This window comes from Pantherophis guttatus, chromosome 4, assembly GCF_059756535.1.
Source record: "Pantherophis guttatus breed Tessera chromosome 4, ASM5975653v1, whole genome shotgun sequence".
Classification (NCBI taxonomy): Eukaryota; Metazoa; Chordata; class Lepidosauria; order Squamata; family Colubridae; genus Pantherophis; species Pantherophis guttatus.
The window spans coordinates 113,082,495-113,097,779 of NC_142066.1; the positions used below are offsets into that span (position 1 = coordinate 113,082,495).

Here is a 15,285-nt window from a genome sequence, read left to right on the forward strand (position 1 = left end):
GATTTCTCGATAGAGAGAAATATATAAATACAATCCAGTAGAAAAGTATCTGTTTAGCAAGCTCATATAAGAACAAATGGATGAGAGTTACAATGTAGATCTATCATTAAGGTTTCATTTGTAGTTTTTTTATATTATTATATATGTATACTGTCACTGATTCAATAAATTGGTGGTACTGTAGTAACTAATTTATCTAACTAATTTATTAGATATATAATCTTAGCATCATATCTTTAGCATAATGATAATTTCATTAATAATGACCTGGAAGAATAATCAGGGATAAAACTTGCCAAGAATATTTATGAAAATGATCTATTGGAAATTTATATAGAATTAGAATGTAATTATTAAAAAATGATAGTGAATTTGTATAAAATCATGTACTGTTGGTATTTATCACCTGAGAAATTGTGAAAGGTATAAAAAGATGTTTCAAATGTTTGTTGCAAATGTCATTCTAAAGAAGATATTTTTATCATAAGTGGCTGGCTTGTGACAAGGCAAAGAAATGTGAGGGCCAGATTTATGTTTCAATCCAGAAGATTCTTAAAATAAGTATACAATGGAAACCAGGTTTTTTTTTTTCCGGGACTATTGGATAAGGATTTAAAAAAGAAAACGGAACTTTGTTATCATATATGCTGACTGTAGTGAGAATTTAATGCATTCAAAAATAGAAAGAGATGTCAAGTCCTACAATGTTGACTGATGATTATTTTTCAAATATGAGGTCCAGGCCAATCAAAGCTTTGCTTGTGATATCACAGACTCCTCCTAACCTCATTGGCTGGAGTTTGCCATGATAGCCTCCAGCATCCTTGGTGAGTGTGGCCCTCAATGCTGGGAGGCTCTGCTCAAATTCCCTGGATTGGACAGCTGGCACTGTGAGTATCACAAGGATCTCCCTCATTTGGGCATTTCAGAAGGAGTTTCCATTAGGTAGAATTAGGAGATGAAATAAGAAAAGTGGGGTTCAGCCCCAGACCACAGAAGTATTCATAGTTGCCACATTAACAACCTGCATAACTTGACCAAACTCACCATCCACCATGTCAAAGGTAGGTACTGACTGTAAAATAAGACAGGATCCTTTCTGAGTCTCTTTCTTGCCTGTTATGCAGCTCAGGGCTCCCTTTGTCTTATCTGGTTATATCTAGTCAGATGTGGGAGGGAGGGGAGACAGTGGATTGAGAGGGAGCTGAGCGATCTTTGAACTTGGACAAAGATATTCAAACATCATCTCTAATGTTTGCAACAAACTACTGCACTTCTATGATAGGAAACCAGTTAAGCATCCCTTCCATTCCTTTCCCTTCCATTTTCTCCTCCTTCCATCTCTCTCCTTCTCTCTCTCTCCTCCCTCCCTCTCCCTCCCTCTCTTTCTCTCTCCCCTTCCCTAAGTCATTGAGTAGTTTGAGGACATTTTGTGTGCTCAGTTCTCATGGGAGTATTGAAAAGCCTTCCCTTTGTTTTCACCTCCCTTTTTAAAAACTTTTTTTATTCAACAGACTGCCTGAAACCTCTCAGGATCTCTCTCTCTCTCTTTAGCTTGTAGCCCTTCATATACAAAGATACACAGTTGCTGTGGGGTATAAGAGGGTGCACCCTTAGCTAGATTAAAAATTATGACATAATACAAAATGTCATAAAACATCTCCTGTGTTGATTTTGGACTGTCTATACAGGGTCATTCAACAGGGCTATCTCTGAGTATGTGCCTAGCTTTTCTAGTGAAGGCCTCACATTCTCCCTTTTAAAGGTGCAGAAGATCCTGCTAAGGAAACTCCCCTGAAAGGATCACCTAACGGGTCACAGGTCATCTACTAGACATTTAAAATTAAGTTTAACAGCAGCAGAGATCCAGGTCCATCCTTACATACTCAGAATGTCTTCTCCTACATTATTGGCACGTTGCCTTTTGGGGTGGGGGAGGAGGGAGGGCAGGAGAAAATCTCACTACTAGAAATGTTATCACCCAGCCCATATTTTCTGAAAATGCTCTGTAGACCTTAGAAGTTTTCATGGAAATAAAGGGGACAGAGACTGGCACTCTGCTTTGCAGCACATAAAGTCTGGATTATATTTTTGCTTTTGGAAGCAAAATTTGGAAGTGTTTACTTCCAAATTGGGTGGTAGACACCTTGCTGGATGTTTGTAAAACTCTGCCAATCCTCATCCAAAAGGCAGATGAATTGTAGGGTGAATGTAGAACACCAAGGAGACATCTTGTATTCATTGATCTCTACTCTGATAAAACTTTGGAAAAAAAGCTAGGAATAGGAAGGAACATTGTACTTACCTGAACATTCGTTCTATGTGCGCTGCGTGAGAGTCCAAGCAATGGGTGATAAACTTGTCTGATTGGCCAGAGACTGAGTTGTAATTTAATTGTTTGGTCATGCCTCCTCTTTCCTCAGTTTGTTAACGAAGGTTTGGATCTGGAGAAAACGTAACCTGTAATGAGAAAAAACCACATTCTCCTGGCCCTGGATCCTGTTCCGAAGTTTAGAGTGGGGTTGGACTCTCACGCAGCGCACATAGAAGGAACATTCAGGTAAGTACAACGTTCCTTCTCCTGTGCACTGCTTAGAGAGTCCAAGCAATGGGATATGCCCAAGCTAAGTATCCCTAGGATGGGAATTTGAATCGCCCAGGGGCCAGTCAACCGGAAGAACCTGTTGCAAAACTCATATCCCAAAGGCCGCCTCAGCCGAGGCAAACATGTCCAGTTTGTAGTTTCTAATAAGAGAGAAGGCGATGCCCAAGTGGCTGCTCTGCAGATCTTTAAAATAGAAGCTTGAGTAGCACATGCCGCTGTGTGGCTGCGCTTCGGGTAGAATGGGCCGTAATGCATCCAGGAATTGGTCGAGCCTGATAATCGTAAGCCATTGGCCTTGAGCCAATGACCAATGGTGGACAGAGTCACCTTCGTGCCCAGGGACCTGGGCTGAAATGAGACGAATAAAACACCTCCGACTTCTGGAACGGCACTGTTCTAGAGATGTATATGCGAAGGGCTCTGCAGACATCAAAGGTTGCCATCGGTGCTCTCTGGGATGTTTTGGATATGGACAAAAATCTGGTAATATAACCTCCTGGGCCCTGTGGAACCAAGAATTGATTTTCGGGAGGAATGTCCGGTCAAGGCGGAGGACAACTCTGTCTGGATGGATAATACACAAGTCTTTTCTTACTGAGAGAGCCGCCAGTTCCAAGATTCTCTGTGCAGATGTGATGGCGATGAGAAAGGTGACCTTAAAGGTCAGAAGTCTGAGAGGTGCGGAACTCAACGGCTTGAACGGAGCGAACGTGAATGCCTGCAATACGAGGTGCATATCCCAAGAAGGGTATCTGTGAACTGGTGGATGTAGATTGGCAGCCCCTTTCAGAAAGCTACGAACCCTTAGGTGTTGAGAGAGGGTCGAAGCTCCTTCGCAGGAGAGAATGGTTGCTAAAGCGGCAACTTGCCTCCGAAGAGTATTAATGGCTAGGCCAACATCGAGCCCATCTTTAGGGAATTCCAATATCTAAGGAACAGAAGTTGACATTGCAACCAGACCTTTCTTGGTGCACCAGCCACCAAAGGATTGCCAAGTGGTGTCATATATACGAGTTGTAGATGGACATCTCAAGGCTAGGATGGTAGATTTAAGCTTCATAGAGAATCTGTCCTTCCTCAGGATCTCCCTTTCAAGTGTCAGATGGCCAATTGGAGCCACTGAGGTTCCGGGTATAGTACGGCCCCCTGGTTGAGGGAGATCCTATCTGGAGGGATTCTCCAGGGAAGGGACATTGATAAATTCATGAGATTCGCAAACCAGGTCCATCAGGGCCAATGGGGGGCCACGAGAAGAACTTCTGCACCTTCCAGGATTTTCCTGATGACCCTCGGTATTAAAGGGGTCGGTGGAAATGCATACAATAGGCCCTGGGGCCACGGGCAGCAGAGGGCATCCATCCCTTTGGTTCCTGGGGTCTGGAATCTGATGTAAAACCGTGAAAGTTGCGCTTCACTGGGGTGGTGAAAAGATCCACCAGAGGGCTCCCAAATTTTGTCACCAACTGGTTGAACAGGTCGGGATATAGTTTCCATTCTGCCTGATCAATGGTGGTCCTGCTTAACCAGTCCGCCTGGGTGTTGGACAGTCCCGATATGTGCTCCGTGCACAGGGTTAGCAGGTGTTTCTCTGCCCAGAGACTGATCACAGAAGCCTTGTGCATCAATATCCTGCAGCGAATGCCTCCCTGGTGGTTCACATGTGCTTTGATTGTGACATTGTCTGTCTGTAACAACACATGGTGGCCTGATAATTGAGATTGGAAATGGCAGATCGCCAAGTGAGCGGCTCTCAGCTCCAGCCAATTGATGTCATGGCTGAGGTCGGATGGAGACCAACAACCCTGAGTCCCTTGTGATTGCAAATGAGTGCCCCAGCCAAAGAGACTGGCATCTGTGGTCAGGGTGAGATGGGAGTGCTCCTTGAAGGAACATCCCCATTCCAAAGCTGCTGACGTCCACCACCCCAAGGATCTGAGAACCTTTTGGGAAACTCTGATCCGTTTGTGGGCGTTGCTGAGGCCCAATTGTTGACTTGGCAAGAGCAACCATTGAAGAGGACGGGAGTGTAACTTCGCCCAAGGTACAATCTGTAGGCAGGATATCATTCTGCCTAACAATTGGGAAAGAAGCACCAATGATACCTTTTTGAGGATTCGGATTTGCCGTATGGTGGTGCGGATGTTGAACAGACGCTCTCTGGAGAGGAAGACAAGACAGATCAGAGTGTCGATTCTTGCTCCCAGGTGGATGATGTTGGTGGTGGGAGTCAGATGGCTTTTCTCCCAATTTACAGTAAACCCGTGATTCTGAAGGGTTTGAACCATGGTCTGTAAATCTAGATTTGCCTGCTGGGGAGAAGATGACAGGATTAATATGTCATCTAGATAACAGAACAAACATGTGGGTCTTGCCTGTAAGTGAGTGGCCACCACATCCAGAAGCTTTGTGAATACTCTGGGGGTGGATGAGAATCCGAAGGACATGGCTCTGTATTGGTAATGCTGTCCAGCGTAGGAGAACCAGAGGAATCTCCTGTGAGACAGCCTGATGGGCATGTGTAGATAAGCCTTTCAAAGATCTATAGAGGTCAAGAAATCTCCCTGCCTGATGCAACCTGGAATGGTGTGCAGGAATTGCATTTTGAAGCTTTGAACTTGATGTGTACATTCAGCTTCTTGAGGTCCAAGATGGTCCTGCTTCCGCCCTATTTCTTTTGCACCAGAAAGAGTATCAAATAGAAGCTGAACCCTTGTTGGTGAAGGAGAACCGGTTCTATAGCCTGGATGGTCAGTAAATGCTGGATTTCAGCTTCCATCAGAGATCTCTTGGTGAGGTCCCTTGAGATGGAACATTGAACAAACTGTCGAGGGGTTTTGGAACTGAACTCTAGGGTGAGACCTAGTGTTATGGTCTGTAATGCCCAGGCGTCGGTGGTTGAGTGTCAGCAGAAGTTGCAAATCTGCCCAGAAGACCGCCAATAGGGCTCTTGTTGTGATAGTCATTTGGACCAACGGTAAGGTTGGTAGCCAGCACCTCGAAAGGGACATCTATTCTGTGGCTGTCTGGAGCGATCCCGAAAGGAAGGCCTGTCCTGCGGCCTGTCTGTGGTTGTTAGGAAGGGCCTTTGGTAGGTCGGACTTTGAAACCCCATGTCAGATGCACGAAAGGGCTGTCTGCGGTAAGGATACCCAAATCGTCTGTCAGCTTGATGGTAAAACGTGAGGAGGACTTTCATTTTATCTTTACCCTCCACCAGGACAGGGTCTAAGGCTTCCCCGAAGAGGGAGCCACCCTTGAAGGGGGCAGCAGGTACTCATTTTGTTTTCATGTCGGCCTGCCAGTGCCTCAGCCATAGGAGGTGTCTGGAGGTGACATTAGATGCTAAGGCTAGAGAAGCAAACTTAGCTGAGGTGAGGGTAGCATCTGCTGAATATTCTGTGGCAGCAATTAGTTTATTTAAGTGCTTATGCAAGCGGATGTCCTCAGGTGACGCCCTGGCTTGCATTTGACGAAGCCAAATTAGGGAAGTCCGAGAAAAAAAGGAAACGGCTGTGGCAGAACGAATGGCCCAGGCTGCTGCAGGGTGGGTTTTATGAGCAGCGAGCTCCACCCTTTGGTCTTCCATCTTCAGGCCCTCAGCTGAATCAGAAGGGAGGATGTTAGAGGATGCCAAACTGGTCATGGGAACATCAAAGGTTGGAAGTTTGAAGAGATCCTCACATTGTTGTTCCACTGTATACATTTTCCAATCCATGCCACTAGAGGCAGAGATGGACCTGGGCTGATTCCACTGTCATTGTATGACGTCTACAAAGAGCTTAGGGGATGGATCCCACAGGTTGCCCAATAAGTGCCCCCATATTGGCTGTTGTCTTTGCCTTGTACAATAACGTTTTAAATAGGTCATGACAAAATAGACCTGTGACAGGGGCTTGTCAGGAATGACCCTTTCATCCTCAGAAAAATTATAATCTAGCACCTCTTCTTCTTCGCCGTGAAAGGACATGTCACTTTGCTGCGAAGGTGAAGGAGAACGACAGTCTAGAATGTACTTTCTGTCTGACTGACCCACAGGTGCAATGGCTCTTGGATTCGGGTCAGTCGCTAGCAGTGGGGCTAAAAAAGCCCGTTGCATAAGAGCAGTATCAATGCCCTTAGTAATAGTTTGGGCAATCATATCGCACAAGTCTTGTGACAGTACAGTGCCCTGGCCTTCCTCTGAGCGGAGCCCCACCGCGGTAGGCATAAAGGTAGCAGAGGCATGGGAGCCCCTGTGCTGCTGAGAGGATCCTGGCTCAGGAATGACTACACCCAAGGGAGCATCCGTATCTGCTGCCTGCAGTTGCTGTGTGTTAGTGGAGGCAGTGGAAGACCAATCAAATTGACCTGATTGGGATTCCAGAGCTAGAGGTTCCTTGTTTAATGAATCAGTTGTTTCCCTGCTGCAAGCAGAAGTGGAAGGAGCTTTGCTAGCCTCCGCCCGTTTCTTAGCCAAATCAAACTGTTTATCTAAGGCACATTGTTGCCTCATGGCATCCTTATCAGATGCAGATGAAGTTGAGGTTTGAACAGAGGACTGGGATCTGGTAACTGGTACCTTGGATCTAGATTTCCAATTTTGTGTAACTGAAGCCTCCAAGGCTTGAAGCCTGATGGAGGGAGAGGCAGAGGAATGAGAAGGAGATCTACTGCAAAACGCCATTTGTAAGACATGAGGTAACTTGTGAATCAGTCAAATAAATTTCCTCTTTTGTAAAACCTCAAATAATTGCTGTCAATTGCTTTGAAACCACCTTCCTGGTGTACACAAATCCCAGTATAGAGGACAGTTAAGGACTTAAATCATGCCAAGCCGACATCACAGCTTGAAAATGGAGTAGAATAAAGGCTGCAATGGGGGAGGAGATCCAAAATGGCGCTGAGCCTACACCAAGGCTTTAAGCGCGAATTCTAATGCAGCCTGCCCAGGGAGCTGGAATTTGACACCATGGATCCTTGCCCAGTTAACAGAGGCGCAGAGCTGACACCATGGCTCTCTCTGCACTAGTCTGCCACCAAAACTCACAATACTAGCTCCGGAATGATCAAGGATAAGTCTGGAGGCTTCACATGCCGCGCAGGCCTCTCTGGAAGAAAAAACGCCGCTGCAGAGCCCTGTGGCTCAGCTGTTCAGCACTTGGCTGGACGCGATGCCAGAAACCTCTTCCTAGCCGAAACGAAGCCGTTTACAAAGAATTCTTCTGCTGTCCATTTCTAAAGCAGTCCAAGCAATGGAGATATTCAGAATATGTCTCTCTAGGCCGACTGAGTTAACAAATTGAGCCTAAACAGGAAGGAGAAGGCGTGACTAAACAATCAAATTCCAACTCAGTCCCTGGCCGATCAGACAAGGTTATCACCCATTGCTTGGACTCTCTAAGCAGCACACAGGTGAATATATAAACCTAATAGTAATACTTTCCATCAGATCAATATTCCAAGTGTCTCCCTCCACTCACTTCAGCAGCCAAAACAGAACTGATCAGAATCTTATTCAGGTAGTCCTCAACATACAATGGTAATAGAGCCTGCCCATTTATGTCAGGAGTCAAGGACTATGTTAAATGAAGCCCATAATTAATGATATCCCCATCCCTGCTTTCCCCAGTGCATTCATTAAATGAATGCAAAGGTCAAATGGATGGATCCTTAGGTAGAGCATAGGGTGACTTGGGAATGGGGAAAACCATGGGAGGCCTAGCGCACACAAAGGCACACCCAGGAGGCTGCCCTCACCCTCTTGAGTATGTCATGCTCTGCCTCCTGCCCCTTTGGTTCCCCAAAGACCTATGGGCCTCCTCCATACTCCACCCTATCAAAAATCACAATCTTGATTTTGAAAATATCAAGAATTTGGAATAGAGAAGAGTCATTGCAGGGCCACATGGCATAATTGAAAAGAAATCCTGCTAGTTTTGCTTCCTTCCAACCAGTGTAAATTGGCATGATTTTTTTTTAGCTCCCCAAAAGCCAGTGAGATGCAACAGGGCTTTTGGTCCCTTGCAATCCTTAGCTTGTTTGTAACCTGATCTGACTGTCTTGACATTGAAGACGATGAAGCTATTTTGCCCAGTACAGGGGACTCATACTTGACAACAGGCTCTACAGAAGGCTGCTGAAAACCTCTCACATGGCTTCCTTCTTCCCAGTTGTCTTGAGTTCTACAGATCTTCAGAAGGTAACTGTGTGAGAAATGGAAGAGGACTCTGGTGGGGGCAAAGCCCAGTGCATTTGAGAATCCAGCAGGCAGGAGGGGGAGGAAAAGATAAGTCGGCATGCTGTACCATCTTTGCAAAATTAAGAATTCTGAAGAAGCCACCTGTTCATAAGGATGACTGGGTGACTTCTGTAGAATTTGTAACTTTGAAACAGAATGTATTTAACTTTTTGGGGGTATGTTGTAATTTTGAACAATCATTAAATGATCTGTCATACCTCAAGGATTATCTATAATCATATGAAATTATATGAGATTCCTGCAGTGGATCAATTGGAACTTTGCAGTTGGCCAATCAATCTCAGGTTCTTCCTGCTCACCAATCACAGTGTTCACATAGAACACTATACTTCATTTTGAAAGGAAAACCCATTCTTCTTGCTGGATTTCTTTGATTTGGCTGAAGCCTGCCTCAGTAGAAAGCTGGCACCAAAATTGTCCTCCATTGTGGACAAAAATTGTCCTCCTCTATCCCCATTGCTATTTGTGTTGACATTAGAGGTGTTTTAAATAGAAATATAAGACAAAATGAAGAGATAAAAGGGATGAAAATTAAAAAAGAAGAATATAAACTACAAGCATTTGCTGATGATCTAGTTTATATTTTAGAGGAGCCTCAAGAAGTAGGACCCAGATTGAGAGAACAAATAGAAGAATATGGAGAGGTAGCAGGATTGAAAATCAATAAAGATAAAACAAAAATATTGCTGAAATATCACAGAGAAACAAAAAAGGGATTTAATGGAGAAACTAGATATTCAGATTATTAAAAAGGTAAGGTATTTAGGAATACAACTAATAACAAGGTGTAACGATTAAAGAAGATAATTATTATAAATTGAAAGGACAAATCAAGACGGATTTGGAAAAATTTGCAATTATCATTAATTGGAAGAGTAGTAATTAAGATGAATATATTACCTAGATTGTTGTTTTTATTTAAAACAATACCGATAAAACTGGAAAAAATATATTTTGAAGACCTAAATAGAATAATAATGAAATTTATATGGCAGGGGGAAAAAGTGAGAATCAATATGAAAATGTTACAAGATGCAAGACAAAAGAGGAGGATTTGGACTACCAAACTGGGAATTATATTATCAAGCAGCAGCACTATCATGGATGAAGGAATGGATTGTATTAAGAATTACAAGGTTATTGACTTTGGAGGGGCACGATTTACAATTAGGTTGGCATGCTTTTTTATGATACGGGAAAAATAAGATGCATAGCTATTTTCAAAGACATTATGTAAGGAATGCTTTATTATTAATATGGGAGAAGTTAGAGAAAAACATTATTTGAAAATACCAACATGGCTTTCAACAATGGAAGCATTAGTACATCCAAATATTATTAATATGGGAATATTATCTGATACAAAGCTATTTTATCAGAGAAGGGGGAATTGAAAACGAAACAAGAACTAGTAGAATAAGGGATTGTTATGGAGTGGTATGCACAACTGCAAATACAATTGAGATATGAAAAAGATGCAAAATTATATGGCTTTTATTTGGAGATGACAGAATTGGATGAGATACTCACAGGAACAGATGAGAAAATGATTACAAAATTCTATAGTTATTTGCTTGGAGTTAAATTAGAAGAAGAACAAGTAAAAGAAACAATGATAACATGGGCAAAAATTTTTGGATATACAATAGAATTAGATAAATGGCAGCAATTATGGGAAAGAAATAATAAATTAAAATGTTTAAAAATAAAAAAAAATCCCCTCCCCCAAAAAAGGAAGTACCTATTTATCCTAAATAATAATCCTAAATGCAATTCTACAATTGCATTTTAGAATGTTGAAGAGACTTGGTTTTGGCTAAACTTCCTGTCTTATCTTTCAGTGAAATCTTAGATGAACTGCCAAAACGTCAGAAATAGGACAACAGTTCCTATCTTCTTAAAATAGGATAGAGCAGAGAATCACAGATTAGTCAATCTTAAGTAAATATCCAAGAAATTTTTAAAGAAAAACTGAAGGGAGATTGATGTGACTGAAAACTATGTAGTAATTGTCATGCATTTTCAAATTAAATTTTGTTTCTTTTCTTTTTTTAACTACTTATATCAAAGAATTATTTTCTAAGGATATTTCTGAGACAAACTTAAAATCGGGGATGTTAGGGACAAATACAATATTATGTAGCATGCCAGTTTATCTTTTTAAAAAAGGAAATTGAAGCATTTTATTTTAAAAAAGGGAATCTGCTGTTACACTAATATGCAAGGTCACATGAACCCCTGGTACGTGATTCATGTTCTTTAATTTTGTACTGATCAACAAATATTAACAATGGCACAACATTTCACAATTATTTTCTCGGTTACTATGACTCTGTATTGAGCCTATGCATTCTCTGGGAGAACTGGAATACAGGTAGTCCTTAACTTATAACGGTTCATTTAATGACCATTCGAAGTTATAATAGCACTAAAAAAAGTGACATGACTATTTTTCACACTTATGACCTTTGCAGCCTCCCCATGGTCCATAATTTACATTCAGTTGCTTGAGAACTAATTTATATTTATGACAGTTGCAGTGTCCCGTGGTCATGCGATCATCTTTGTGACTTTCTGACAAGCAAAGTCAATATGAAAGTCAGATTCACTTAACAACAGTGTTACTAATTTAACAACTTCAATGATTCACTTAACAAATGTGGCAACAAAAGAGATAAGATGGGGCAAAACTCACTTAATAAATTTCTCAGTTAGCAACATAAATTTTGGATTCAATTATGGTCACAAGTCGAGGACTGCCTATAGAGACAAATGGTAAAGTTATTTATAAAGCTCACTCAGAATGTCCCACCCAAAGCAACTGAAGGAAAAATGAAGTGTCAGACCAATCTATTTCAGTTTTTAAAACAGTCATCAGGTTGTAGATCACATGTGGCAGTCCTTGATTTCAGCAAAATGTTTTATAATCCATAATTCTTCATGATTAACTCCTTTGCAAGCTAGATGTGGGTTAAATAGAATGACAATTAAATGGACTTAAGGGTGGCTTAATAATCCTACTCAAAGATTGTTCATTAACAGTTCATTAAATCTTTACTCCCTAGCAGTTGACAATGTTTTTATCAATAAATGTGGGCTATATGGTACTTTTTCTGGAAGTTCTGCAATTAGTTGAACATCTGCACACTCGAGGAGTTTGAATATTGACCTCCACAAGGTTCTATTTTCAACCCAAACATGAATGCTTATTAAATGTGCAAATGATATTAAACTAGAGGGAATGGCATACACATTAAAGAGCAAAATCACTATGCGAGATAGATAATAAGCAGCTTTAGAGCAGATCTACAGAATGGCAAGAGGAGGTAAAGGAGCTGGACAAGGGGTGGGTTCTACTTACCTTTACCACCAGTTCGCAAGGGGGCCGTGTACACATGCGCAGAAGCTTCCTGATGTCGGGGTCAGTGCCTCCTGCCGGTCCGAACCAGGGGCAACCCACCACTGAGCTGAACATATTTAGACTTGTTTTATTGTGTGTGGTTTTTTCCTTCAAATGGGACCTATTCTTTCTTCTAACTGAGATCAGAACTATGATGAATGGAATGAAATTAAAGAAGAGAGAATATCAGCAGAAAATTCATAGTGGTAACAATAGTTCACTGTCTCTCCAGAATTCTAACGAACTCCCATTCTCTGGACAGACAACTTTCAAGAATTTTTCAGTAATTTCCTGACCTGTAGGGAGGTTAGGCTACATGAGCTATTAGATCTCGCCTATATATTAATTTATTTAGATTTTTTTTCTATCCCAATTTTATTATTTGTATAAAAGCTCAATTCAGAAAACATATCTAACATACCTTTCTCTTATTTTCCCCACAAAAATCCTATGAGGTGAATTGGTCTGACAGACATACTGCCCAAAGCCACCCAGTTGGTTTTAATGCCACTAGACCAATTCATATATTCTATGATTCGGACAAAATAGCTGCCTTGGGGAATCTGCACATCCACAAAGTGGCTGTCATAACAATTCACAAATGCTCATCTCCTTGAAAAAAAACCACCAGTTTGCTTTTTTCCATCATTCTTCCAGATATTGTTTTTAAAAAATCAGGACTAATGGATACTATTAAAAACTCAGCATTGGGGTACAGTTTACTCACTTTTTTTGTTCATTGTTCATTTGTTTTAAAGAATGTCTGTAAATCTGTGAATTCATGGACATTCTTAGGAATACTTAACTGGGTTCTGCTTTGAACCATGCAAGCTATAATCTACCACCCTACACAACTTTTAAAAAATTAAAATATTCTTTAAAAAACATCAAGTGAGATAGAAAAACAAGCTAGGATGATATCTGGAAGCAAATTGGTTGCTTCTCATCTCCACACTCTAATCGATTATGATATGCTGTCCACTGCTTTTGAGCTACCCAGCCTGAGAAGACAATGAAAATTTCAAAAGATTGCATATGCCTCAAATCAAAACTAAAGTGAAGATGTTCCCTATTGTCAGTTCACTTCCAGGAATTTTATAATGGCACTTTACATCATTTTTTTCTAACTACAAATTCCAGAGTCACTAATAAGCAACAGATCCCTTTTTAATTTTCTCTGTAGATTTCAGTTTAATAATTCCATTGAATCTGACTTTGCTATGGGAAATATGGGATGCAAAGCCTCCTCATCCCCAGAAAAATCACAATTTTAGAAATGAATTCATAATTCTGGTATATTTTTTGCAAAACAAAGCTTTGCACTGTAATATCCTCAGTAGCCTCATATCCTTTTTAGTGCTGTTCCAGCTGTAATTTCAATATTGCCTTTTTTGTCGTCCTATCTCTGTGATGGGAAACAAGATTTTAAAGCAAATACAGCATCATGTGCTTAGCACTTCATCAGCCCCAGCTGAGCCAGCAGTTCTAACAACCTAAATAAAATATGTAAGGCAAACAGTCAGGTCATGCAACTGAAAATATGCAATCAATCTTGCTGAAGTTCAGCTATATCATTCATATACTGCTTTATATCCTGACGGCTGCAGTCATCATGTTATAGCTAAGATTACATTTAGAAGTAATAAAAAAGGAGAAATATGCACATTATTTTTATACTTTTTGGCAGCAATGTATAAATCCTGTATGAACAACAAGTTCACATGTACAAAACTTGACCTAAAGAAAGGCTTATAAAGGAGAATATTATTGGAATACCAGAAAAGAAGTTATTTTCAGCTTGACTAGCAATGTTCAGTAACATAAATCTTCAACAGCCAAAAATCCTTTATGCTATTTTTTTATTAATAGTCTGTAACATAATTTCTATAGCATTTTTCAACATATATATTCCTTTTTAGGATTTTCTCTTCACTACAATTTAGTTTACCCATAAAATGTCAGATGTGGCTGAGTTTCAAAATATAAAATAATATGATTAATTATGTGTCATTAGATTATTGTCAACATTTAATGACCATATAGCTAGATTTTCTCTATGATATCTGTCCCTAAACTGGCTTTTCAGATCTTTTCCAATGGTAGCAAATGACCTTTTCTTCTTCTTCTTGTGTCATATCTGCCATTGGACATTGGCGATCATGTTGGCAATCCTATTTTTGTCAACAGCTGCATGAAAAAGTGCTGCTGAGTTTTGTCCAAACCATCCCTTAGGTTTTGAAGCCATGATGTTCTTCTTCTGCCTGGATCTTGTTTGCCTTCAATCTTTCCTTGGAGGATTAAGTGAAGGATGCCGTATTTTTCTGGATGTCGCATCATGTGTCCAAAATTTTCTAACTTTCGCTTTTTAATGGCTTTGATGATTTTCCTTTGTTCTCCTAGGTGGCTTATCACCTCCTCATTTGTGATTTTATTAACCTAGCTTATACGTAACAGCTGTCTGTAAATCCACATTTCAAATACTTCTAGTTTCTTCAAGTGATTTTCTTTCAGAGACCAACTCTCTACTCCGTACAGCAGGATAAAAAAGATGTAACATCTGGGACTTCCGGTTGGCGCTGCAGGGACACAGACGGGGAAATGGCGAGCTCCGCTGAGCCCTGCCAAATCCCCTCTGCTAAACTGCCGCCGATAGGTCTGCGGACCTCCCCTGTCTTGTAGGGACAGAGGGACAAGAAGGAACACCTTGGGCGGCCGAGAGGAACGGGCAGGTTCCTCGGGGCCGGAGGTTTCTCCTTCACGTCGGCGGCAGCAGAACGGCAGCCATGGCGGCTACCCTGAAACTGCGGCAACCGGGAACAAGGATTGTGCTGGAGGAAGAAGATGAAGAAAGAGCAAAAATCAAGAAGCAGGGTGAATGACACCAACCCAGGCAATATAACGTACCTATTTGGAATTATTGGAAAATAAGACCCCAAAATTAAAAGCGGCTGCTGAACTGCAGGGCTTAAAGATTGAAAAGAAAAAAAATGGGTAAAAGACCCAAATTGAATTTTGTTGCAGTAAACCTAAACTGGATGATTT

The 15,285-nt window shown here is 41.2% G+C and overlaps 1 long non-coding RNA gene across 1 annotated transcript; it reads left to right on the top strand.

The window, feature by feature from the left end:
• Positions 1 to 824: 824 nt before the first annotated feature.
• LOC148114306 (uncharacterized) lies at positions 825 to 8,854 on the top strand. The gene is made up of 3 exons (XR_015733969.1): positions 825 to 890; positions 2,424 to 2,560; positions 8,684 to 8,854. It is a non-coding gene; the product is annotated as an uncharacterized LOC148114306 (long non-coding RNA).
• The last annotated feature ends 6,431 nt before the right edge of the window (positions 8,855 to 15,285 follow it).